The sequence below is a fragment of the Tamandua tetradactyla genome, chromosome 10 (genome assembly GCF_023851605.1).
Source record: "Tamandua tetradactyla isolate mTamTet1 chromosome 10, mTamTet1.pri, whole genome shotgun sequence".
In the NCBI taxonomy this organism is placed as follows: domain Eukaryota; kingdom Metazoa; phylum Chordata; class Mammalia; order Pilosa; family Myrmecophagidae; genus Tamandua; species Tamandua tetradactyla.
In genome coordinates this window covers 21,281,162-21,307,384 of record NC_135336.1, presented here as the reverse complement: position 1 = coordinate 21,307,384, position 26,223 = coordinate 21,281,162, and the positions used below count along the sequence as shown (strand labels likewise).

Below are 26,223 nucleotides of genomic sequence, written 5' to 3'. Positions count from 1 at the left end.
AAGCCAGACACAAAAGGATAGATACTGTATGATTTTGCTATTATGACTCTGGTAAAGGTAATCTCACAGATTACACTGTAGAATATAGCAGACCTAGAGATACAAAGAAGCTGGAGATGGGGGAAAGGCTACCCAATGAGGGTGAACTTAAATTCAAGGGAACAGATAGAAGTGATGCTAACTAATTAGCTGGATATAAGTAACATTGCCATATTGAAGGTGAATATGATTGAAAGGGGATGTATGGAGTCATGTATCCCATTGATTAAATTTGCTATGGTAAATAAGTTCTTGCATGAACTGTTTCAAAGGTTTGATATTGGACAAATAGTCAATAGTAGAGAGATAGGAAGAAAACAAAAATTTCATGCTATGGCCAATATTTAACAGAAAGACATCAACACTACCAAAGCACCCTGGGACAACTAATTGGGGGGAGCGACAAGAGATAAGGGGTAGTTTTGATTCGATAGTGACACTGTGTTTCTTAGTACTTTGTCTCTATGGACCAATGAAAATGGTCTAAAATTGAGAGTACTGCTGATTGTACAACCAAGTGAGGATAATATAAGATATGGTTTGTTTACTTTGGACGTTATCCATGATGCCCAGTAGATGGAGGGGCCCTATTACAATGACTGAGAAGCAGGATGGTGAACAGTGATATATTTAGATGATAGAACAGAGTGCAGCTACACAAAGGAAGGATGTCAAGAGGCATGCAATGATGTGGGAACAATTGTGCAAAATAAGCGAAAAACAAAAGAAAAAAAGCTAATATCTCTTTCAGAAAAATACTAATAAGAAAATTGGAGCCTAGATTGTAAGCCCTTATAGCAGCTACACTTAGTCTGAAGTTGTTAGTGTATTTCTAGATTCTAGCAAATATTCCCCTGGAACTTTGAGTAACTCCATGATACTTATAAGACCCAGAAATGGAGTGCTGCAGCCCTGAAAGTTAGCATAGCTATAAACAATAACAGTTAAAGTAACCAAAACAAGAGATCAAAAGGCCTTAATTAGAGATAAAAATGAAGCCAATCTGGCTGGGACTAAGGTAAATCAGAATAAAGGGGAAAAGATGATAGTGCATGCACTCTAGACCTTCATCTACTTTATGAGATCAAAGACAGAGAAGTTTATTATGTCTAGAACCTAAATGTTCTGTAACACAACCTGTCTGGATAGCTCATTTAAACAACCCAAACTCCTGGATTCCAGAATGGGGAATAGGCCTTGTAATTCTGTATAAATAATGTATTACCCAGATACATCTCAGACTATGGTGGACTGATAATTAAAAAGTATTAATAGAGTCCCTTGAGAATCTGAAGGAAAAAAAAAAGGAACTATTAAATTTTCCCATCTGAGAAACCCAGGTATCCTCTCAATCTTTGGGAATTCCTAAGAAAATAGGCCAGTCCTTTGATTTTGAGGCTTGCCCTTATGAAACTTATTTTTGTAGTGGAACATATAAGACTACCTATAATGAGGCCTAAGAGTTGCTTCCAGGAAACCTCTCTTGTTGCTCAGGGGTGGCATCCCCCCACCCCCAGTCCCAACTCTGCAAGGAAAACGATTACCCTCCCCACTACGTGGGACATGACATCAAGGAATGAAAGTCTCCCTGGCAACGTGGAAGATGACTCTGAGGGATGAATCTGGCCCTGGTACCATGGAATCCACATGCCTTCTGGATCAAAAGGGAGGAAAATAAGGCATCAGTGGCTAAGAGAGATCGAATAGAGTCTAGAGGGTATTCTGGAGGCTACTCTTATGCAGGTTTTAGCTAGATACTGCTAATTACCAGTGTTTGCTAAACTCCAACCAACATCACTCTTTTTAAATTTTTTATTGTGGTTAAAGTACATACAACATAAATTATACTATTTTAACCATTTTTTAATTAAAAAACAAATTTATTAGTAACACGATTACACAGAGTAATTATACAGGAATTCATCAATGATAATCACCAATATGTGCTTCTTTGTGGCTCTTTAACCATTTTTCTCATGATTCAAATTTATTCATAATATAGTTGAAGTTCATACAGAGCTTCACAATGTGAATATTATAGGTCTTCCACTGGTAAAATTAACAAAAACGTATCTTTCATGAAAGGCACATAAAGAATTTCAAATAACACATTTAAGGAATTTTGCTAAATGTGAATTTCTTTGCTTTATAGAGAAGAAAAAAAAAACAATCTCCTAAATGAAAGATATGAATGTAGCAATGGTATCCATACACTCATATACATATACATCAACAAATACAAAATGACTGCACATAATTAAACTTAAATTACTTTCCAGTAGTTACTAAAAGACTTTTTCAAGATTAGTCAAAAAAGGAGGCTAGATGGGGAATGCTGTGTATTTTGCTGAAATAAGAGCACAGAAACACATCATGACAATGAAATGAAAAAATGATTCTACCAAAGTTCAAAATCTATCTCATATATAAAACTTGCATTACATACCATTTTAACCATTATTAAATGTTCAGTTCAGTGGCATTCAATCCATTTACAATGTTGTGCAGCCATCACTGCTATCCAGTTCCAGAACACTCATCATTCTAAAAGAAACTTTGTACCCATTAAGCAGTCACTCCCCAGTTCCATTTCTGTCAACTCCCCAGCACCTAACAACCACTAATCTATTGCTTTCTCTATGGATTTACTTATTTTGTATATTACATACAAATGGAATCATATACTATTTGTTCTTTTGTGTCCATATATTCAGCACAATGTTTTCAAGTTCCATCAGTGAATTAGTATGTATCAGAACTTCATTCTGTTTTATGGTTGAAGAATATTCCGTTGTATGGATAGGCCATATTTTGTTAATGCATTCATCAGCTGATGGACATTTATTTGGTTGTTTCTACCTTCTGGTTGTGGTTCAACTGGATTTTTTTAATGCAATTTTATTGATATATATTATATATTCACATACCATGTTATCATGCAAATTGTACAATCAGCAGTTCACAGTACCATCATATACATGTACATTCATCATCACAATCGACTTTTTGTGAAAAGTAACATATATACAAAAAGCAATAAATTTCAAAGCACACAGCAGCAATTAGTTGTAGAACAGATTTCCGAGTTTGGTGTGGGTTACAGTTCCACGATTTTAGGTTTTTACTACCAGTTGCTCCAAGACACTGGAGACTAAAAGAAATATCAAATAATGATTCAGCACTCATACTCATTTGTTAAACCCTACCTTCTCTGTATAACTCCACCACCTTATCTTTCTCCCACTCTTTAAGGTTACTAGGGCTATGACCTTGCTAAGGTTTTCATGTTGGAAGGGGCTGTCGATAATATGGGATGGGGGATGGAACTAGATGATGCTCTGGAGAGGCTGGGCCCTCTGCATTTCAGGACTTAACTGGTCAAGGGACCCATCTGGAGGTTGTAGATTTCTGTAAAATAATCATATTGCATGATATTTTTGTAGAATCTCACAGCCATAGGTGTTCTTTAGGGCTGGCAGGAATGGTTTTGATTGGGGTTTAGCAAACTATGATAATAGCAACATCTAACTGAAGCTTGCATAAGAGTGACCTCCAGGGTAACCTCTCAACTCTATTTGAACTGTCTCAGTTGCTGCTACCTTATTTGTTACATTTCTTTTCCCACTTTTGGTCTGGATGGCATTGTCGATCCCACAGTGCCAGGGCCAGGCTCATGTTTGGGAGTCATATCCCACGTTGCCAGGGAGACTTTTACCCCTGGATGTCATGTCCCACGTAGGGGGGAGGGTACAAATGATTTTGCTTGCGGAGTTGAACTTAGAGAGAAAGAGTCCACATAGAGCAACAAAAGAGATCCTCTGGGATCTATAGGTAGGCTAAGCTTCTGCACTACATACATAAGCTTCACAAGAAGAAGTCTCAAGATCAAGGGTTTGGCCCATTGACTTGGGAGTCCCTAATGTTTGACACAGTATCAGGAGTTTCCTCAGTAGTAAAGTTTAATAGTTCCATATTTTTTCTCCCAACCCTCAAGGGACTTTGTCAATAATTTTTGGTTATCTATTTAACATATTCTGGGGTATATCATTTATTATGTTAAATGTTATACAGGATTATAGAACCTCATTCACATTCTGAGCTCCCTCTGTTTGGGTTGTTTAAATGATCTATCTAGACAGGTTGAGTTAGATTATGTGATACAGAAAATTTAAGACGATATATACCTTTCTTCCTTTGGTCTCATAGAGTAGGTGAAGTTCTGAAATAGAGACAATGTCTTCCTTACTCCTGTATTCTGAATTACCTTAATCCTGACTTGATCAACTTCATTCTTCCTTTAAATACCAGGTTATACATATATAGCACAGCCTTTCAGAATCTAAAAATAACAGTTACCACTCAGAACTAAATGTGACTGCCAGGTCCCAATTTTCTTACAAGTATTTTCTAAATAAGACAGTGAAATATTTGCTTTTTTTTTCTGGCTTATTTTGCCTCACAAAATATCCCACAGGTTCATAGTGTTGCGTGTCTCACAACTTCGTTCGTTTCTGTAGCAGCCAAGTATTCAATTATATGTATACACCAGTATTTGCCGTTCTACTTCTTAGTCAGTGCTTCCTTCAGCCACTTCCATCCATTGGGCATCATGCATAATGCCCAGAGTCAACAGTCTGCCAACACTCTCAATTTTAGACAATTTCACTGTACCCAAGAGCAAAATAACCTATAAACACATGCTCACCTAATAGAAAATCCAAACCTCCCCTCAATGCTTGTTCCTCCCCCATTATTTACCTCTGGCATTAATGTGGTACTTTCAATGTTTTCCTGTTAAACATAATCCATAGCATGCAATAGCAACTTCCCCCCTGTACCCCAATATGATGCAATCTTTGTATAAGATGCATCCCTTTGACGTAGTTCATGAAAGAACTTATTTATATTTGTTAATCGGTGGGGCATATGGGTCTATACAACCCCTTTCAATCATATTCACCTTCAATATCATGTAATTACTTACAGACTGCCTTCACTTCTATCTATTCCCTTACATTTAAATTCAACCTCATTAGCTAACTGTTTACCCATCTCTAGCTTCCATGTATCTCTAGTTCCCCTATATTCTGTATTATAGAGCTCTGACTTCATCTTCACCATGGTCATAAAAGTGAAATCCTACAGTATCTATCCTTTTATGTCTGGCTTATGTCACTCAGCATTACGTCCAAAGGTTTATCCATCCTGTCATATGCTTCAGGACATCATTTAATCTAACTGCTGCACAGTATTACATTGTAAGTATATACCACATTTTATAGATCCACTCGTCCATTGATGGACACTTGGATTGTTTCCATTGTTTGGTGATTGTAAATAATGCTACTATGGGAAACATCCTAGAGTATATTAAGCAAATAATCAAAAAGTATTGGCAAAGTCCACTGAGGGAGGGGACAAAGACTATGGAACTATTAAACCTTACCATCAGGGAATCCCCTGATACTGTGTCAAACTTTAGGGACACCCAAATCAATAGGCCATACCCTCAGTCAGGAGGCTTACTGTTGTGAAGTTTATGTAGGTAGCAGAGAAGCTTAGACTACCTATAGGCATGCCTAAGAGTTACCTCTGGAGGACTTCTGTTGTTGCTCAGATGTGGTCTCAGTCTCTCTAAGCCCAACTCTGCAAGTGAAATCATTACTCTCCCCTATGTGGGACATGACATCCAGGGGTGAAAGTCTCCCTGGAGACGTTGTAGAGGACTCCCAGGGATGAATCCAGACCTGGCATCGTGGGATCAACAATTTCATCCTGACCAAATGGGGGAAAAGAAATGTAATTAATAAATTATCAGTGGCAGAGAGAGTTCAAATAGAGTTCAGAGGCTACTTTGGAGGTTGCTCTTACACAAGCTTCGGGTAGATCTTGCTACCTATCATAACCTGCCAACCCCCAACCAAGACCATTCCAGCCAATCCTAAAGAACACCTAAGGGCAATTTATAAGATTCCACAAAGGTTTTGGGCACTAGAGTAACTTTCCAGAAACCTATAACCTCCAAATGGGTCCCTGGTCCAGATAAGTCCTGAAACCTAGCCCAGCCTCTCCAGAACATCAGATAGTCTCATCTCCCTACCCCAAATTAGTGACAGACCCTTCCAATATAAAAAATTTAGAATTACCATAGCCCAAACAACCCCAAAGCGAGGTATGGAAAGATCAAAGGTGATGGTGGAATTATACATAGAAGATAGGACTTAACAAACGAATGCTAAATCATTAGATTGCTATCTGTTTTAGTCTCCAGTATTTTAGAGCAGGTAGAAGCAAAAACCTAAAATTGTGACATTGTAACCCATGTCAAAGTCTGAAATATGTTCTACAACTAATTGTGGTGCTGTGCTTTGAAATTTATAGCTTTTTTGTATATATGTTATTGTTCACAAAAAAAAAAGAAGGAAAAAAAAGTCAATTGTGATGATAAAAAAGTATTTAAGCCCTCTAGCCCCCTATATTCTGGAGCAGCTAGAAGGAAAAATATAAGAATATCATATGGTAGCCCATAACAAACTCTGGGATCTATCCTGTGACCATTTTTTGAAGAGTGCTTTGAAAACTGTTTATTTATTTCTTTGCTTTGTATATATGTTATACTATACAATAAAAAAGTTAAAAAAAAAAAAAAAAGTGGCTGTGACCAGATGGCTATTGAGACTCCCTTCATCTTCCCCTAGTTTGAGATCTCCTTGCTTGGGCAGTTTCTTTTTCAATACATACTTTTAATGCTTTAATTTGTATGTGATAAATTGTTTCCTTTGATATTACCTAGTCTATACATAAAATAAATTTTTTGAAGAGTGCTTTGAAAACTATTGTTTTTTAATTTCTTTGCTTTGTATATATGTTATACTATACAATAAAAAAGTTAAAAAAAAATAATGCTGCTATGAACATTGGTGTGCAAATGTCTGTATATACCAAGTAGTGGTAGTGGTATTGCCAGGTCATAGGGCAAATTGATATTTAGTTTTCTAAGGAATTGCCAAACTGTCTTCCTTAATGGCTGTACCATTATACCTTCCCACCAGCAGTGCTTAAGTATCCCAATTTCTCCACATCCTCTCCAACATATGTATTTCCTGTTTGTTTAATAACAGCCATTCTTATAGGTGTGAGGTGGTATCTCATTGTAGTCTTGATATGCATTTCCCTTATAGCTAATGAAAATGAGCAACTCTTCCTGTGCTTTTTAGCCATCTGCATTTGTTATTGTTCAAAGTGTCTATTCATATCTTCTGCCCATTTTATAATTGAGTTGTTTATTCTTTTCTTGTTATGTGATTTCTTTATGTACAGAGGATATCAAGCCTTTATCAGAGATGTGATTTCCAAATGTTGTCTCCCATTGAGTAGGCTGCCTCTTCACCTTTTTGACAAAGTTCTTGGACACGCAGAAGCTCTTGATCTTTAGGAGTTCCATTTATCTATTTTTTTCTTTCATTGCTTGTCCTTTGGGTATAAAGTTTAGGAAGCTACCTCTTGTTACCAGATCTTGAAGATGTTTCCGTACATTTTCTTCTAAGAGTTTTATGGTACTGGTTCTTATATTTAAATGTTTGATCCACTTTTCGTTAATTTTTGTATAGGGTGTAAGATAAGGGTGCTCTTTTATTCTTTTGGCTATTGATATCCAGTTCTTCCTGCCTATTTACTGAAAAACCTATTTTGTGCCAGTTCAGTGGATTTGGGAGCCTTGTCGAAGATCAGTTGGCCAGAGATTTGGGGGGTCTATTTCTATACTCTTCAATTCTGTCGGTCAATACTTGTATCTTTGTGCCAGTACCATACTGTTTTGACCACTGTGGCTTTATAATAAGCTTTGAATTCAGAAAGTGTTAGTCCTCCCTCTTTGTTCTTCTTTTTAAGGATATTGTTAGCTATTTGGGGTCTCTTTCTGTCCCAAACTAATTTGGTAACTAGTTTTTCCAAGTCTTCAAAGCAGGTTGTTGTAATTTTTATTAGTACTGCATTGAATCTGTAGATTAATTTGGTAGAATTGATATCTTAATTACATTTACCCTTCCTATCCATGAGCAGAGAATGCCTTTCCACCTATTTAGATCTTCTTTCATTTCTTTTCGTAATGTTATGTAGTTTTCTGTGTACAGGTCCTTTACATCCCTAGTAAGTTCATTCATAGACACTTGATTCTTTTAATTGCTATTTTGAATGGAATTTTTTCCTTAATTGACTCCTCGCTTAGGTCATTGCTTATGTATAGAAACATTACTGATTTTTGCACATTAATTTCATATTCTGCCACCTTGCTGAATTTATTAGGTTATGTAACTTTGTTGTAGATTTTTCAAGATTTCCCAAGTATAGTATCATATCATCTGCAATGATGATATGATGATATCATCATATCATATAGTATCATATCATGAAAGTTTTACTTTTTCCTTTCCAATTTGGATGCCTTTTATTTCTTTTTGTTGCCTGATTGCTCTAACTAGAACTTCTAATACAATGTTGACTATAGCGGTGATAAAGGGTATCCTTGTCTCATTCGTGATCTTAGGGAGAAGGCTTTCAGTCTCTCATCATTGAACATGATGCTGGCTATGGGTTTTTCATATATGCAGTTTATCATATTGATAAAGCCAAATCCATCTTGAAAAATAAGAACAAAGTTGGAGTTCTGACACTTATTGATTTCAAAACATATTACAGAGCTACAGTAATCAAAACAGTGTGACACTGGCCTAAGAACAGACATACAGACCAATGAAATAGAATTGAGAGTGCAGAAATAAACCCCCACATCGTGGCCAATTAATTTTTTATAAGAGTGCCACGTCCATGCAATGGGGAAAGAATAGTCTCTTTAACAAATGGTGCTGGGAAATTTGGATATCCATGTGCAGAAGAATGAAAACCACATACAAAAATAACTCAAAATGGATCTAAGACCTAAACATGAGTGCAAAAAGTAAAACTGTTATAACAAAACATAGGAAAACACCTCCAGGACCTTGTATTAAGTAAGGATCCTTAGATCTTACATCAAAAGCACAAGAAACAAGAGGGAAAAAAACCATCAATTGGATTTCATCAAAATTAAAAACTTTTGTGAATCAGAGGACATTATCAAGAAGGTGAAAAGACAAGCAATAGAAAGAGGAAAAATATTTGGAAACCATATATTTAATAAGGATTAAATATCTAGATTACATAAAGAATTTCTGCTGATAACAAAAAGACTAAAAATCCAATTACAAATTAGATAAAGGACTTAGATAGACATTTCTCCAAAGAAGATATACAAATGGTGAGTGAAACGATATTCAACATCATTAGCCATTAGGAAAATTCAAATTAAAACCATGAGATTCTACCTCATACTCACCAGAGTGTCTAATTAAAAACTGGAAAATAAAAGGTGCTGGTGAAGATGCTGACATATAGGAACCTCAGTACATTGTTTGGTGGTATAAAATGGTGCAGTCAATGTGGAAAACAGTTTGGTGGTTCCTCAAAAAGTTTAACATGGAAGTTTGACATATGACCCAGAATCCCACTTCTAGGTCTATACCCAAAAGAATAAAAACAGGACCTTGCACAGGTATTTGTACACCCATGTTCACAGCAGCATTATTCAAAGTAGCAAAAGATAGACTCATCCCAAACCCCCTCAGCAGATGAATGGAGAAATAAATATGAAATATATATACAAATGAAATGTTTGTCAACAGTAAAGAAGGAATGGAATTAGGCTACATGCTGCTACAGAGATGAACCTTTATGACACCTGGCTTAGTGAAATATCTGACACAAAAGTCAGACACAAAGTGACATATACTGTTTGATTCCACTTATGTGAAATAGCTAGATTATGCAAATTCATGGAGACAGAAAGCAGACTACAGGTTTTCTGGGGGGGAGGCAGGGAAGGATAATTGTGCATTAATGCATAATGCTTACAGGGTTTCTGTTTGAGGTGATGGGAAAGTTCTTGTAATGGATAGTGGTTAGAATAGTACAACACTGTGAATATGATTAATAACACTAACTCGTATGTTTGGGAGTGGTTGAGATGAAGAGGTTTATGATGTATCTATGTTCCCAATATATATCTATATATCTATATCTATATGTTACATACATCATATGTATATGTAACAGAGACTAAAGAGATGATAACAACTAAATGTCATAATAATCCATTCCTGGACTAATTGTAATAATGAAGACGAAAAACACCCAAAAGAATATTATTGGGACAGATGAAAAAATGAAATAGACTGTAAGCTTTATATCAAAGTTAAATTTCTTAAACTTAATAATTCTATATAAGATGGTTACATAATTGAATATCCTTTTTCTCAGGAAAAATACATACATGTAAGTGTTAAGTGCTTAAGGAAAAGATTGTATACAATGTCCTCTTAAATATTTAGAAAGTTGATTGATGAATAAATAGATGAATCAATAGATTGATAGATAGATGGGTAGGTAGATAGGTAAATAAAAATGGGTGATGTCCTGATCAAAAGGGGGAAAAGAAGTGTAACAAATAAGGTATCAGTATCTGAGAGTCAAGAGACTACTCTGGAGGTCACTCATATACAAGCTTCAATTAGACACTGCTACCTATCATAGCTTGCCAAACCACAACCAAAACCATTCCTGCCAATCCTAAAGAACACCTAGGGCTTTATATAAGATTCTCCCAAAGTTTCATGCACTAGGGTAACTATTCAGAAATCTACAACCTCCAGATGGGTGCCTGGACCAGATAAGTGCTGAAATGCAGAGGGGCCAGTCTCTCCAGAACATCAGCTAGTTCCATCCCCCTATCCTATATTATTGACAGCCTCTTACCATATGAACAATTTAGAAAGGGCATAGCCCAAATACCCCTAAAGAATGGGAGAAAGATCAAAGGTGATGATGGAGTTATACAGAGAAGGTAGGGTTTAACAAATGAATATGGTTGCTGAATCATTATATTGATATTTCTTTTAATCCTCAATGTTTTGGAGCAGCTAGTAGTAAAAACCTAAAAATGTGGAATTGTAACCCATACCAAACTCTGAAATCTGTTCTACAACTAATTCTTCTTGCGATGTGCTTTGAAATTTATCGGGTTTTTTTGTATATATTATTTTTCACAAAAAAGAAAAATAAGTCAACTGTGATGGTAAAAATAAATAAGTGAAATTTTTTTAAAAATAAAAAAATGGAGGATGGATGGATGATGAGTGGGTGGGTGGGTGGACTGATATGGCAAATGTGGCAAACTATCAAAAATTGGTGTGTGTGGGTTTCTGTGGGGGGGGGGGATATTCCTGAGTTCTGTGTGGGTTCTGTATTATTTTTGCAACTGTCCTATAAATTTGGAATCTTCTAAAAATAAAAATCTATTTAAAAAGAGTTCATTTGGGTTAGAGTTCTCCAGTCCTGCTAAACTCTGGCTAGTGACTTGAGATTAGGAGGGTTTTCACAAATTTCTAAGAAATATAGGACTCAATCTGGCAAGCATACCACCGTCCAAACACACAAACCAACAATTTCTCATTGTTAAGGAGAAATAAATCTGGCTTCAGAGAGAAATGTATCTATTTGCTCTCTCAGAGTTTCAAAATGATACAAGTTAGCCACATTGCTCCAGAGTAAGACAATAGTTGCAAAAAGTATACCTTTGCTTGGTGCATAGGGAGTGCCTATTTATTTTTACTCCCTTTCCAAGTATAATCTGCAAGCCCTCTCCTCCATCTATCTGTGCACATCCTGTACCTCCATCTATCTGTGCACATCCTGTACACATCCTTTCTAGCTCCGGATTTTTATCCGACCTGGCCTCCTTAGTGCTGTATCCTTGTTAGGAAAGTTACAGGAGAAAGAAAGGAAAGGAAGAAAAGGTGAAATGTTACAATTTATTAATCTTTCACAAGTGTGGAGTAATATATCGTTTGCCTTAGTTTCTGAATTTAATAAATGCACCCAGATCAGCATTGGTGGGTTAGTGCTCAAGCCTGGCTGCACAATATACTCACCTGTAGAGCTTTTTGAAAATAACTATGTTGAGATGCCACCCCCCAGAAATTGATCCCATTGAGTCTAGAGTGGAGCTTGGGGGAATATATATATATATTTAATTCTTCAATAATTCTAATGTGAAACCATTTGAGAACTACTGATACCCTGGGTAGTATAGTAGGTAAGAACAATTTGCAAATTAACCAACTGGGCTTCAGTGTGCTCTTCCATTCAGAAAGTTAAGCATTTGTTTAAAGAACTGTGCCTTCATCAGAGGTATTAACATATGAAAATACAGATATCTCAAACTCCAGAATGGGATTTGTAGATTTGTTCCTGAAAAGATTTGCAGTAAATTCATTCTCTATACTTTAAATCCTGTTATCTCATACATTGTCATTATAATTGAAAAAATTAACCTTTAGCCCAAGTGTCCATCAACAGACAAATGAGTAAACAAAATGTGATACATACATATGATGGAATATTAGTCAGCCATGAAAATGCTGAATAGTGGCACTATTAAAGAGTGCAGCCATAAAAAATGAAAGTCCGATGCATGCTACAACATGGATGAAATTTGACTACATTACACTGAGTGAAATATGCCGGACACAAAAGGGCAAATATTGTTATGATTCCACTTACATAAAATATCTAGAATAAGCAAATTCATAGAGACAGAAAGTAGATTAGAAGTTACCAGGGGTCAGGGGTTGGGGAAATAGGGAGTTAATGCTTAATGGGTACAGAGTTATTCTTTGAGGTGATGAAAAAGTTTTGGTAATCAGTGTGATTGTAAATGCAATTAAAACCACTGTACTGTACACTTAAAATTGTTAAAATGGAAAATGTTGTGACATAGATAAATAGATTTTGATAACCACAATAATTTGTTTTCTAAGTTAACCTTTAGGGGAAAAAAATTGACCACAAGTCTGGGGTGATAGGAAAGGTATTAAGCATCCTACAAACAAGTCTTCACAGTTGTTATCCCTTTAGATCAGTACAAAAATCTTATAAAACAATTTTTATTACCTCCCATTTAAAAGGAGATAAAAATCATATCGTATTAAGTGATAGCAAGTGTAGCACTGGGATTCTAATCCATTTTCCCTTGCTACAAAGCTACTAATGAAAATGTGATTCCAAATTCTGGGGAAAAAAATTAATTAATTTTAAACCATAGGAGTTATACATGCTTTTAGAAGAGAAAAAAAGAGGAAGAAAAAATAAAACAAAGTACAGAAGGTAGAAAGCAAAAAGTAACCATCCTGTCCTCCACAGCTGTACCTTGCAAACCCCCAAGTAACTGCTATTAAGAACTTCTCAGCCATTTTTCAGAAAAGGGCTATGTTATTAAACCACTTATAATATTAATTCTATAATATAGCAAAACGTGTGCTCATAATGTCCCTAACATTATTATTATGTTAGGAACAAGTTTAAGATCTAAATCAATGGTTTTCAAATGGTAGAGCCCAAGGATTCCGAGGAGGTGAAGGTGAATGGAATGGGGCTGGAGGCAGGACCCCAGCCCTGAACCCCTCCTGTTCACAATAGCTCTGTTCTTTTTTGTTTCATGCATTATGTTTTCGTGTAAGATACAGCTTAAAAAACATAAAATTTAAATCTACTGCCTAAAATAGACTCAACGAATAGCAAAAACAATTTAAATGAACAGAAAAATATGAAACAAGTTATCCCAATCTATCTTTTCACATTTTATCTATCACCTCTCCCGCAATATTGCATCCTGATAACCTACAGTTCTCTTCTCCAACCCTGTTCCAAGATCTTCATAGAAGTTTGACTTTGAAATGACAAATTAATCTAGGCAGAGAGGGAAGTGCTGTTAAAAACCCAGCCAAAAAAAAAAAATCGAACAAATTTAAAGACAAAACGAAACATGAAAGTTATGGTGGAGAGGTGTGTCAATTGGGTAAAGAAAATTTGGGGACATTTTAAATGTAAAATCCCTGGTTTATATAAATTCTGTAAACTCAGTTTTCTGTCTAATGACAATCTACAGCTGGATGACAGCATCTATTAAAAACCCATTGTTTTGCAGTAGGGAAAATGGGGATTGGATGATAAACTACCTCAAATTCTTTGTGTGGAGGAAATAGAAGATACTTGCAAGATTTTCAGAATCAGCCACTTCATTTGAATTGAAGCTTTGTTGTTTACTGGCTTTGCGACCTTGGACAAGTAACTTTATTGCTTCTGGGTGTTAATTTCTTAATCGTTTAAAATGAGATATTCTAGTATCTACTTCATAGGTTTGTTTTCAGGGTTGAAGGATAAGATGCCATACAAGCATAATCAGAAGAGTACTTGACACATAGTAATTGTTCAACAAATGGTAACATTCTGTGGAATGTCAATTAATTACTTTGCCATGCTATGCCAAAGATTTATCTCTGGCTCCCAGTTCATTAAAATGCTTCCCATTATTCTGTACTGTCTCTCTTTCTCTTTTTTATTTCAGTAAACCTTTAGGTCTCAATCATAACGATTACAATAAACATAAATCATACAAATCAGAGCTGACAGGTTTTAATTTTCAGTGAAATTCTAACCAGGAACTTGCTAAGATATGTAATTTATTACTAAATAGTTATCTATTGTGCTTTCATGAAAAGTTTCAAAAAATAACAAACATGTCTAAGTTACGAATGGTTACCCTCCCTCCCCCCTTTAATGTGGCACAATGGAAAACCTGAATAACCGTATATGATAATCCTGAGAGAAGCAGTGAGAACCAAGGTGAGGTTGAGCAAAGTGTGTTTGGGACACACTGAATAGGCCACTAGGGCTGAGTAATGGTTTGTTCAGAATAACTGGATTTACTGCGAAAAAGCAGATTCAGGACCTTGCATGTAGGGCCACTAAGTTTGGACTTACTCCTAGAGGAAATGGGAAACCACTGGAGAAATCTGAAGAGGAAAATGGCAACAAAATGATTGAGAGGCTTACTCAAATAAAAGTTGGAAAGGAGAGGTCCAAATCAGGGAGATGGGATTTCCAATTTCATTCTCCTTTCCTGAGGGGTGATAACCTTGCTGAAGAAATGAGGTACCAGTAAATATTAAGGGTGGTCCCCCAAGGCCCACAACCACAGAGTGCTCAGGCACTCACAAACTCACAAATGAAAACGTGAGCTTCCTGGTGGAGCTCCAATTCATGCAGAAAACAAGGTGCTGTTTTCAGATCAGACACTGTTGGTAATGAAAGAGGATCAACCCTCAGTCCCTGGGGGCAGGGTTTACCTTAACAGTCAAGCCCTCCCAGGTTTGTGCAGTTCTGTTCCAGAAACGAGATGACCTGGTAGACATATACTTCATTAGTTTGGCTACAACTAGCCAAACACCCAATCTCCAAATAGGATGGAATCAGAGCTCTGTTCCCTCTAGGAAAGCTAAAGTGGGGCAAATACATTGTCCCCACTTCCTGGCACCTAGGGTATGAGTTCACAAGAGTTGATTTCTGTTATTTGCAACCAAGAGTCCTGCATGATATACCCAGCAATCACAGAGGTACTGTTAGAGGAGTAAGCTCGCCAAGAGTTCTTCCTGATGCCTCTGTTCCTCCCAAAGTCTGCCTAGCTCACCTCTTCGGAACAGCCTGTTCAAACTACCCACCAGCCTGGGTCGGGGCCTCTTCTGGGATCTGTGGCAGCATGTATCAATCAGATACGGTCAGTTACCATCAGGTCTGGCCTTCAGTGACTCCCTGCACTTGGGTTCCTGCAAAAAATATTCAATCAAGCTCCCGACTTGGGATCTGAGCTCACGGTGGGATGATTCCAAATAGAGGTGTTACGAGGTGACTGTAATACTACCAGTGGAAGGCAAGAAGGGGCTGAACTGCAGGACATTGGAAAGGAGGAGATAGAGGGATTTTAATACCATTATTAGAGAACCAGGGAAGTTAAGGAACATGCCAGGAAGGAAGATAATGTATGGTTTTGAGATTGCGGAAGGACATACAAATGGAAATGTCTGCAAAGATCAATCACATTGGCAAGGACAGTTAAAGTAAAGGGAATAGTTGATCTCAATAGGGGAAAAGATAAAAAAAAAAACTAAAAAAAACAAAACAAAAAACAGAAAGGAGCAAACTCTTTCACTCTGGAATTCCACTGTGAACTTCACAAAACCAACAACCTGGTTCCTTCAATAAGTAGTCATAGAAAATAAGCTAGAAAGGGAATCCATAAATTAAAAGAGACTTAACAGAAATTAATCAATTGCAATTTGTGGACCTTATATGGATCCTAATCAAACAAACTGTTAAAAAATGTAATATTAACCTGAATATTTAATGAGTAATTGCTACTTGTTTTAGATATGATAATGATATTGTGCTTATTTTATCTTTTAGAAGTACATTTATACTTATTTTCATGGGTAAAACACTCTGGTGTCTGGAATTTGCTTCTAAATAGTAGGAAAAAGGGGAAAGTGGATGCAGACCTGGTTGGGGCACAATAGACCATAGAATGGTGGTTGTTGGGGCTGGTTGATGGGTACATGGGGGTTCATTATACTATTTGCCTACTATTGTGCATGTTTGAAACCTTCTATAATAAAAAGTAAACATACCCACATAAAAAAGTCAAAGCATGTATTGCTGGTAAGATGTATGAGAGGAGATCTCACACATTTCTGGCAGAAATGTAAAATATTACAGCCATTTTAGAAGCCAATCTGGCAAGATCTATTTAAAAAAAAAATACATATATCCTTTGACCCAGAAATTTGCTCTTCGAGCTCCATTTCTTAAAAAGAGAAGTAAAAAATACATGAGGCCACATGTACAAGTATGTTTACTATGACACTGCTGTTCATAGGGCCTCCAACTGGAAACAAGGTGAATGCTCACAGCAGCAGACTTGGTAGATTGACCCATTCTCCCTCTAGTTAACTCTTTTCTTGTGTGTCTTTCTATTTTTCAGAGGCTAGAAAGTTAAAGACATTATTTCTCAGACTTCACTGAAGCTAGGGTTTCAGATTTTGATTTAATTTCACCAATCAGATGAATATGTGAATATCAAGCAGTCATTAAAAATCATGAAACAGATTCATAATTGATGACTTGGATTTGAGAAAAATTAAATGTAAAAAAAAAGAATATGATTCCAGTTTTGTAAAACAATGACCAACTCCCTGAAATATATATATATAAACATATATAATAATCCCATATACACCTATATATATACTAGATCTATATAGGATTTTAGGAGCATTGAGAAAATATGGGAGGTTTCAAACATAGGTGACACATGCGTGGCCAGGAAATAGGTTGGGGACTGACAAGGAGAGCTGGTGGAAGGGGAAGGTGCCCATGGAGAAAAAATAGGATGCATAATATGATTCTATATATATGTGTGTGTATATATATAAAGAATACTTGAAGGATCATCATCATGTTAATCTTGGGATCATGGGATTTAGGAAGGATTTACTTTCTTTTTTACATATTTATATAATGACCACACTCCTTACAATGAACATTTATTTTTATATGATCAGAAAAGAGTATTTTCATTATGAAAAAAGCAAAAAAGAAAGATGTCATTCACAATAGCAACAAAAAATACAAGGTACTTAGGAATGCATCCTATAAAAGTTTAATAAGACCTTTATGGGATAAATAAACTGGGCATAATATAATATTAATGAATCAGAAATCTCAATAAAATAAAAATGGCAATTATCCAAATTAACCTATAAATTCTAAGCCATTCCAACAAAATCTCAGGAGGATTTGTAGCAGAACTTGACAAACCAATCCCTAAATTCACACAGACACAGAATATACAAGACAATTTTGAAGATGAATAAAGAGGGAAGATTACTCCATAAGATATAAGACATTATAGACCTATAATTAAAACAGTGCAGGTAGAATTGGAGAGATAATAATACATCAGTTCAAATGGTATCTAAGTTAGTGTTTAATACATAAAATTTAAGAAATTTGATATCTGAATTTGTAGGTTTGTTTCTTTGTTGCCTTAATTTTAAATTGGTTTACGAAACTTACTGCACGAACACAGGTTTTACAATGATTATATGGATACTTTATTTAAATAGGCCTATGATTAAGTTAACTAAGATATCCACTTTTGGTGGTTCTAAGTGTATTGTTTGTTTTCTTAAATAAAACAAAATAACATATCAGTGAAGCCAAATACAGAGGGTAGAGACAGACTTCATAAATGTACAGGAACTTGGTGAGTGTCAGAGGTGGCACTATATATTAGAGGGGAGGACAAGATGGCAACTAACATAACTTACTGGCCTGGCCTCCTCCTGGAATCCAAACTTGGAAATGCCACAGAAGCGAGAGGGAGGATGACAGATAACAGAATGTAACATAAAAACATTGAGAAACATTTGGAGGATGGAAAGTGGTTGGATTCTAGTGTGCATATGGGAAATAACAGTCTAGAATAGAAGATGGCCAGGACGGGTTGGGAGAGAACATTCTCATAGCATTTTTCCCTCTCTTCCACTTTGTTCTGGGTGAGTCACTGCTTACCACAACATCTTTCGGGGCCAGCAAAAGAGCAGGGCCAGCCAGTACCACTCGATATAAAACGTAATGTCATGGTGTGGGAAGCAGCTGACAGCAGGGGAAGAACAATGTTTTGACTCCTGCGCAGTTTTAACTTCCATTCAAATCTAAGCGAGGAACTCTTGAAAAAGAGCAGAATTCAGGGAGGAGAAAAAGGAAAAGTCAACTTGTGGGGCTAGGAAAATAGGAAATGATCAAGACCAGGAAACAGTCTTCCCTACCACCAACACCCCACATCATCACACACACTGAATACACTCATCAGGAGGGGTTAGAGTCTGAATTTCAGTCTCCTGTTCTATGTATACATTACCTTTTGTCATGGTCAGGTTCATGTGTCAACTTGGCCAGGTGGTGGTGCCCAGTTGTTTGGTTGGGCAAGCACTGGCCTGTCTGTTGCTATGAGGACATTTCATGAACTTAAATCATGACCACATTGGTGGTATCCACAGCTGATTGTTGCACTCAGCTAAGGAGAGTGTCTTCTGCAATGAGTGATGCTTAATCTAATCACCATAAGACTTTTAAGGAAGATTCAGAAGAGACAATCACTCATCCTGCTTCAGCCAGTGAGCCTCTCCTGAGAGTTCGTTGAGGGCCTTCATAGGAGCTGCCTGCTCGTGGTCTGCCCTACAGACCTTGGACTCTACATCCCCATGGTTACGTGAGACACTTTTATAAATTTTATATTTACAGATATCTCCTGCTAGTTCTGTTTCTCTGAAGAACTTTAGCTAATACAGTTGTCTACGTAGCTCATGTTTCCATGGTAATTTAAGATCATATGGAAAAAAATGATATAAATGAGATCCACATGCACAATTAATGAAAGGCAACTCAATCCATGCCAAAGGAAGTAGAATCAATGGACCAGATACACAAGAATTTAAAATAAATGTGTTTAACAAGATAAGGGCAGTTATTAGAAATATGAAGCTGGAGCAAGCATTTTTAGAGAAGAATAAAATATGTGAATAATATAAAAGTTGAATTTAGGAACTCAGGTGGATTTATCAACAATTTAGATATAGCTGAAAGACACATTAATGAGATGAAAAATTGGGTCAAGAAACTTTCTCAGAAGGAGTTAAAAGAGATGGAAAGAACAAGAGAAAATTGAGTGATGGAGGATTATAAAAGTATCAAAATCCACATATTAGGAATCACAGAAAGAGAGAGGAAATAAATTGCAAAGAGGAACTATTTGAAGACATAATGACTGAGAATTTCCCAGAATTAAGGAATGATGACTTCTGATTAAAGAACTCATGGAGAAATTTTTAAAAAAAACCCCAACACTTCCATATTATTAGGATGAAATTTAAGATCATTAAAGGCAAAGAAAATTCTAAAGTCTTCCAGAGAGAAAAAACATACCACCTCAAAAACAACAAGGATCTTCTTGATGTGAGACCTCTTAACAGCCACACTGGAAGCCAGAAGACAATGTTGTAACACGTCAAGTGTTGAAGTAAAACAAGTTGGAACCCAGACTTTCATACAAAAACTAGCATATTTTAAATTATTTATTTATTTTCCCTTGTGTTACTTTCAATTTTGCCTTCATTTCTGAGATGGTTTAATTTTTCCTTGCATTTCTTTCCTAAGCTCTATCAGCTCACGCGTCATCTTTTCCTATGATCTCATCATCTTGCTCTTGCATCTAAGCACTTGCTTCTCTGCTTGATAGTCTTAATTTGAATAAATGGCTATTTCATTCAGTTTATGAAATTCATGACCAAATATTTGGTCACAAATTTTATCTACCTCTATGGCAACATTTTTCTGATGAGTGCTTTTGATTTGCCACTTTATTTTCCTATTCTTTTCCTCTTTTTTTTCTCAAAACATTTTAGTATAGATAGTATGCTTGTCCTACTTAATGACTCATTTTTGAAGCTGATAAGGTTTTCCTGGATCAGCTAGTTGCAGAAGGCTTTGTGTAAGGGGGCTGGAATTTACCTAATATTCGGAGTTTTGTGTATTAATTTGTTTGGAGTTTACCTCCCAAGAGGACAATGGTTTTCTTTTCATAATATGAAGTCTGTGGATCCTCTTCACACGGTTGTAAGCTAGGGAAAGCTGTTGATCATTTCATTGAGAAGTGTACTCTGCTAGCTCAGTCATCTCTCTGAAGTCGTAGCATATCCTCTCAGTTTTTCTTCTCGTATGCACTCTTGCTTGATAACCACAGCTTTTGACAATCCTTCCAGTTATTTTGTTTTTATTTGGTTTTAGAGCTGTCTTCTGGTGTACCAGTCCAGGCTTCTCCAGAGAAACAGAACACACATGCACACATTCACATACACGCATGTAACAGACTTATTTCAAGAAATTGGCTAACATAATTGTGGGGGATGGCAAGTCTGAAATTTGTAGGGCAAGCCAGCAGGCTGTAACTTTTTTTGGTAGGACATGATGCTGCAGTTTTGAGGCAGAATTTCTTCTTCCTCAGAGAAACCTCAGTTTTGCTCTTTAAGGCCTTTCAACTGTTTAATGTGGTTCCCCCCACTCCCACCGTCCCTCAGATCATCAAGGATGATTTTGATTCTTAAAGTCAACTTTGCTTAACTTAAAGTCAACTGACTGTAGACGTTAACCACATCTACAAAATATCTTCACAGCAACATCTAGATTAGTGTTTAATTGATAACTGGGTACCACAGCCTAACCAACTTGATGCATAAAACTAACCATCACAGTCCACCCTCCATACGTTGTCAACTTGGCATCCACATACATATCGTTAACCATACTTAATCTCCAGTTAAAGACCATAACAAAGTTGTACTTCTGGTAACATGATATATATATTCTGCATTTCTGCAACTGGTTCTAGCTGGCATTTATAACTATCTTCTTCCTTCTTCCACTACGCATACCATTTATCCTTTGCCCTCAGCAAGCACCTTGAGGTCATGTTTCTTTGCCTCCTAGAGTAACCCAAGCCTGCATTCCTAAAGAGTCTCAGACATTGATAGCCCTGCCTGAATTGGATGGTTGTAGTTTTCCATTGACTTTTAACCACAGGATGTGATAGCACTAATTGATGCTCTAAGTGAGCTCCTGTATTCCAGCCACATTCTTTCTTACCTGCATCGTATAGTAGCAGTCCAGTTTCCCCTTGGTGATCAGGAGCAATCATCCTAGCCATTACAGTTACTCCTTCTGGTTTGTTGTTTCAAAGACATGAGGAGCCCAGTGTGGCTGGGTGGCTTTTTAATTTCCACTTAAAGGAAGTCACTATTGTGCCTCCTGGTGAAAGTGTTCTTTCCTTTGGAACTGCGCTGGTTTGAAATGATGCATGTACCCTAGAAAAGCCATGTTTTAATCCTAATCCTATTTCGTAAAGGCAGCCGTTTCTTCTAATCCCTATTCAGTATTGTATGTTTGAAACTGTAATTAGATCATCTCCCAGGAGATGTGATTTAATCAAGAGTGACTGTTAAACTGGATTAGGTAGAGGCATGTCCCAACCCATTTGGGTGGGTCTTGATTAGTTTCTGAAGTCCTATAAAAGAGGAAATATTTTGGAGAATGAGAGAGGTTTGGAGAGGGCCAAACGATATAGCCATGAGAGTCCATCAGCCAGCAACCTTTGGAAATGAGGAAGGCAAACGTCTCCCAGGGAGCGTCATGAAGGGGAGCCAGGACAGAAAGCTAGCAGATGATGCTGTGTTCGCCACATGCCTCTCCACATGAGATAGAAACCCTGACCCTGTTTGCCATGTGCCTTCTCACTTGAGGGAGAAACCGTGAACTTCATCGGCCTTCTTGAACCAAGCAAGGTATGTTTCCCTGGATGCCTTAGATTGGACATTTCTATAGACTTGCTTTAATTGAGACATTTTTTCGGCCTTAGAACTGTAAACTAGCAACTTATTAAATTCCCCTTTTAAAAGCCATTCCGTCTCTGGTATATTGCATTCTGACAGCTAGCAAACTAGAACAGGGACTAAGACTTCTATATCAGCAGAGCATAAGGTCGCAAGCCTAGGAAGCAAAAACAAAAAATTGCTAGTAGGCCTTCCCTGGGTGGGGCAGCAAATAAGCTGGTGTGCGCTTGGGCGCAGATACGGCCGGCTGACGAGAAGAGCCAGGAGCGTGGGAGTGGGGAGGTGCTCCCGGCTCGGAGGTGGCCAGCATTTAAGAGCGCCGCCGCTTGGGACCAGAGGAACCGGTTCCGGGAGCGGCTGTCCCGGGAATGCTCTCAGTCTGCACCAACCTGGCTGCGGCCCTGGGAGCCGGGCGGGCACCCTGCTCCGCGATCCGCTGGGGCGCGGCGGCTACAGCAGTGGCCCCAGAAACAGCCCAACGTGTCAAAAGCACAAAACTTCAAGTTCAACCAGAGAAGAGCAAGCCCAAAAACTGGAATATTAATGCTAAACGTGAGAGGCCCCGAACCCCTGGGAGAAATTCATGATTTCCTTCTGAGGCTCTTCTTGGACCGAGACCTCATGACGCTTCCTATTCAAGATAAGCTGGCACCAATCATCGCCAAACGCCGAACCCCCAAAATTCAAGAGCAGTAACGCAGGATTGGAGGCGGGTCCCCCATCAAGATGTGGACTTCCAAGCAAGGGGAAGGCATTGGTGAAGCTGCTGGATGAGCCCACAGCCCCTCATAAAATACTATATTTAATTTCGGTTTGCCCATCCTTTAACAAAAGAAGCAATTGAAGAGATAGGGAGGGATGACTTGAAAGGGCGATTGCTTTCACCCAGTATCCACTACAGGCAGCAGCTTAAATGGCATTTACAGAAACTAGAATGAAATGGGAAGGAAGCCTATGATGAAGTGAAGAGCTACGGACAGGTGGCCCACACATCCCTTCCTCCCCATCGCTTGCTTTGCAGACCAAATTCTGAAAGAACTGGACTATTTTCCAATTGAGAAGAGCAGCGAGGTCATTATTCTTTTCTCTGTTCACTCACTGCCAATGTCTTTGGTCAACCGAAGGAGGTGGGAGTCACAGTCCAGAGAGTCATGAATAAGCTGCCTTACTCCAACTCTTACCCACTGGTTTGGCAGTTCAAGGTTGGCCAGATGCTTTGGCTGGGTTCTCAGAGAGGTGAGACAATCTAGGGGCTTCGTGAGAGGGGGAGGAAGAACCTCATTTTGGTTCTGATAGTGTTTAGCAGTGATCACATTGAAACGCTGTATGAACTGGATATTGGATACTCACAAGTTGTAGCAAGTGAGTGTGGAGTTGGAAACAGCAGAAAAGCAAGTCTCTCTCTCTCTCTCTCTCTTTTTTTTTTCCATATGAACCTACATGTTAATATCAGGAAACTGTAAACGAACTCCAAAAGTGCAGACAAATGGAAAAACCACAGGTTTTGGTATCAGGGAACCTGAGTTTAAATCTGAGCTCTGTCACTTACGCGCTGCTTCAGCTCTCTGAGCCTTAAGCCACTCACTGTAAAATGGGGATAATAATACATACATACATACCTCATATTGTCAAAGTGAGAATTAAATGAAGTGATCTATGTGAAGCACCTAACATACAGTAAAAAGTCAATAAATGCCTATTTCACCAACCAGCAGCTGTGACCCCCGCCAGAGCACCCTGGGGGTTAGTAAATGCCTCACCCTCCAGATACCTCCGAGGAGGAAGAGATCAAGGAGTGAAGCAACGTTATTATATGGACAGCCTTTGGGTACAGATTATTTAATTTCTTGAAGAATGGACTTTGAAATCTTCATTGATGGATTTATATTTTTATATTCCTAGACCTTAAACATTTATATTCCCTCTCTCTCTCTGTGTAAAGTTACTAGTTTGGAAAGTCCATTAAGCTGTTTAAAAATATGGGTTTTAATCATCTTTCTTATGAGATGCACACACATTTTAAATAGAGATATATTGCCCCCAAACCTCCTGCAAGATACAGAGATGATCATCTGGGGGCTGTCAGGATGCATGAGATCTGCTTTCAGTCTCGTGCATATACAGTTGCTTTAAAAATGAACATGTTTATAGATAGGAAATGTAATTTGAAAAAAGAATACTGCTTCATCCTTCCCTAAGCCCATGGGTTGCAGAATACCTGTGAGGTGGTTTGATTGCCTCCAATGGCTGCTTGTGCCAGGGATACCACCATTAATCGTTGCTTTGATACTTTTATGGGAGCCCCATTTTTCTCACCATAAAACCAGACCAAGTACAGATTCCAAAAGTGCTTTGCGATTCCCCGGACACACAAGGCTCATATATGTGTGGAAATCCATTGCCTGTCATGTATGCCTTGCTGGGCATTTGTGAAACCCCAGGAACGGAGGCCCCCTTGTTTCCAGTCTCCCAGGACAGCCATGCTGGGAAATGCTAATGAGGAACTTCATCTTGAAATCTCCTCCCAGAACCCTAGTAGACCTTTCATCCAGCATCTTCCTTTTTTTTCCCCCACAGGTGAATGCCTCTGCCATGCATTATTTGTTTCAATTGTTTAATAAGGTCAATTATGCCTTGTAATCTTAACTTCTTTCTTAAATTGCAATTTTTCTGTTACAGAAATTATATTATCACATTATAGGAAATTTGAGAAATAGAGAAAAGAAAAGAAAAATAACCACTCCACTTTGACCCCAATCCCCAACTCATGTCAATCTTTTCCTGTGTATATTTTTAAGGCCATTGTAACCTAGAATCTGGGAGTGAAAAGCTGTGCTAAAACTATAGAAATAATGTCCAATCAGAGTCTTATCTCCCATATTTGGATTTAAATGGATTTAAAAAAACTGATGGATCCATTAAGAATTTGTAATGATCACTTTCTCTGTTCTCCAAGCCCTAAGACTGTTCTTCAAAAGAGCATGTCTGATTTTTTTTTAATGCCAGTTCAGAAAGTTGGAGTATTAGAGAATGCATTGGCTTTTCCTGTTAGGATTTACTATGTTAATAAATACTATGATGTCCTGAAAAAAAAATTGCTAGCAGATTCCTAGGCATAATAGTGAGTGGTGCCACTCCCAATTATACCCCTTGATTCCTGGACCCATATATCCTGGCTATGGGAGAACCTCACCAAATATTGAATGCTGATTTAAAGCATATATAACCTCCTGGAAAACATTTCTTCAGTCCTGAACAGTATTGCCACTAGGTGGTGCCATAATTGAGTCTTCAAAAGGCCATTTTACTGTTCTATCAAGGAACTGCTTTAGGATGATGGGGAATATGGTAAAACCAGTGAATTCCATGAGCATGTGCCCATTTCAGTACTTCATTTGCCATGAAGTGGGTTCCTTGGTCAGAAGCAATGCTGTGTGAAAAACTGTGATGGTAGATAAGGCATTCTATGAGCCCACAGATGGTAGATTTGGAAGAAGCTTGTATGTGGGGAAGCAAATCCATATCCAGAGTATGTGTCTACTCCAGTTAGAGCAAATACACATACAATGCTTATTCCAAATTGCCATCTGTGGGCTTATAGAATGCCTTATGGAAGGGGTCCAATATAATTGACTTGCCACCAGTTAACAGGGGGAATGGTGCCTTATCAGGGACTAAGTGCTAGTCTCTGCTGCTGGCAGAATGAGTACTTAGCAGTGGCTGTAGTCAGGTCATCTCGGTGAGTGGAAGTCCA

The 26,223-nt window shown here is 37.7% G+C and overlaps 1 pseudogene; it reads left to right on the top strand.

Moving 5' to 3' along the window:
• Positions 1-15,988: 15,988 nt before the first annotated feature.
• LOC143647603 (ferrochelatase, mitochondrial pseudogene) lies at positions 15,989-23,932 on the top strand (annotated as a pseudogene).
• The last annotated feature ends 2,291 nt before the right edge of the window (positions 23,933-26,223 follow it).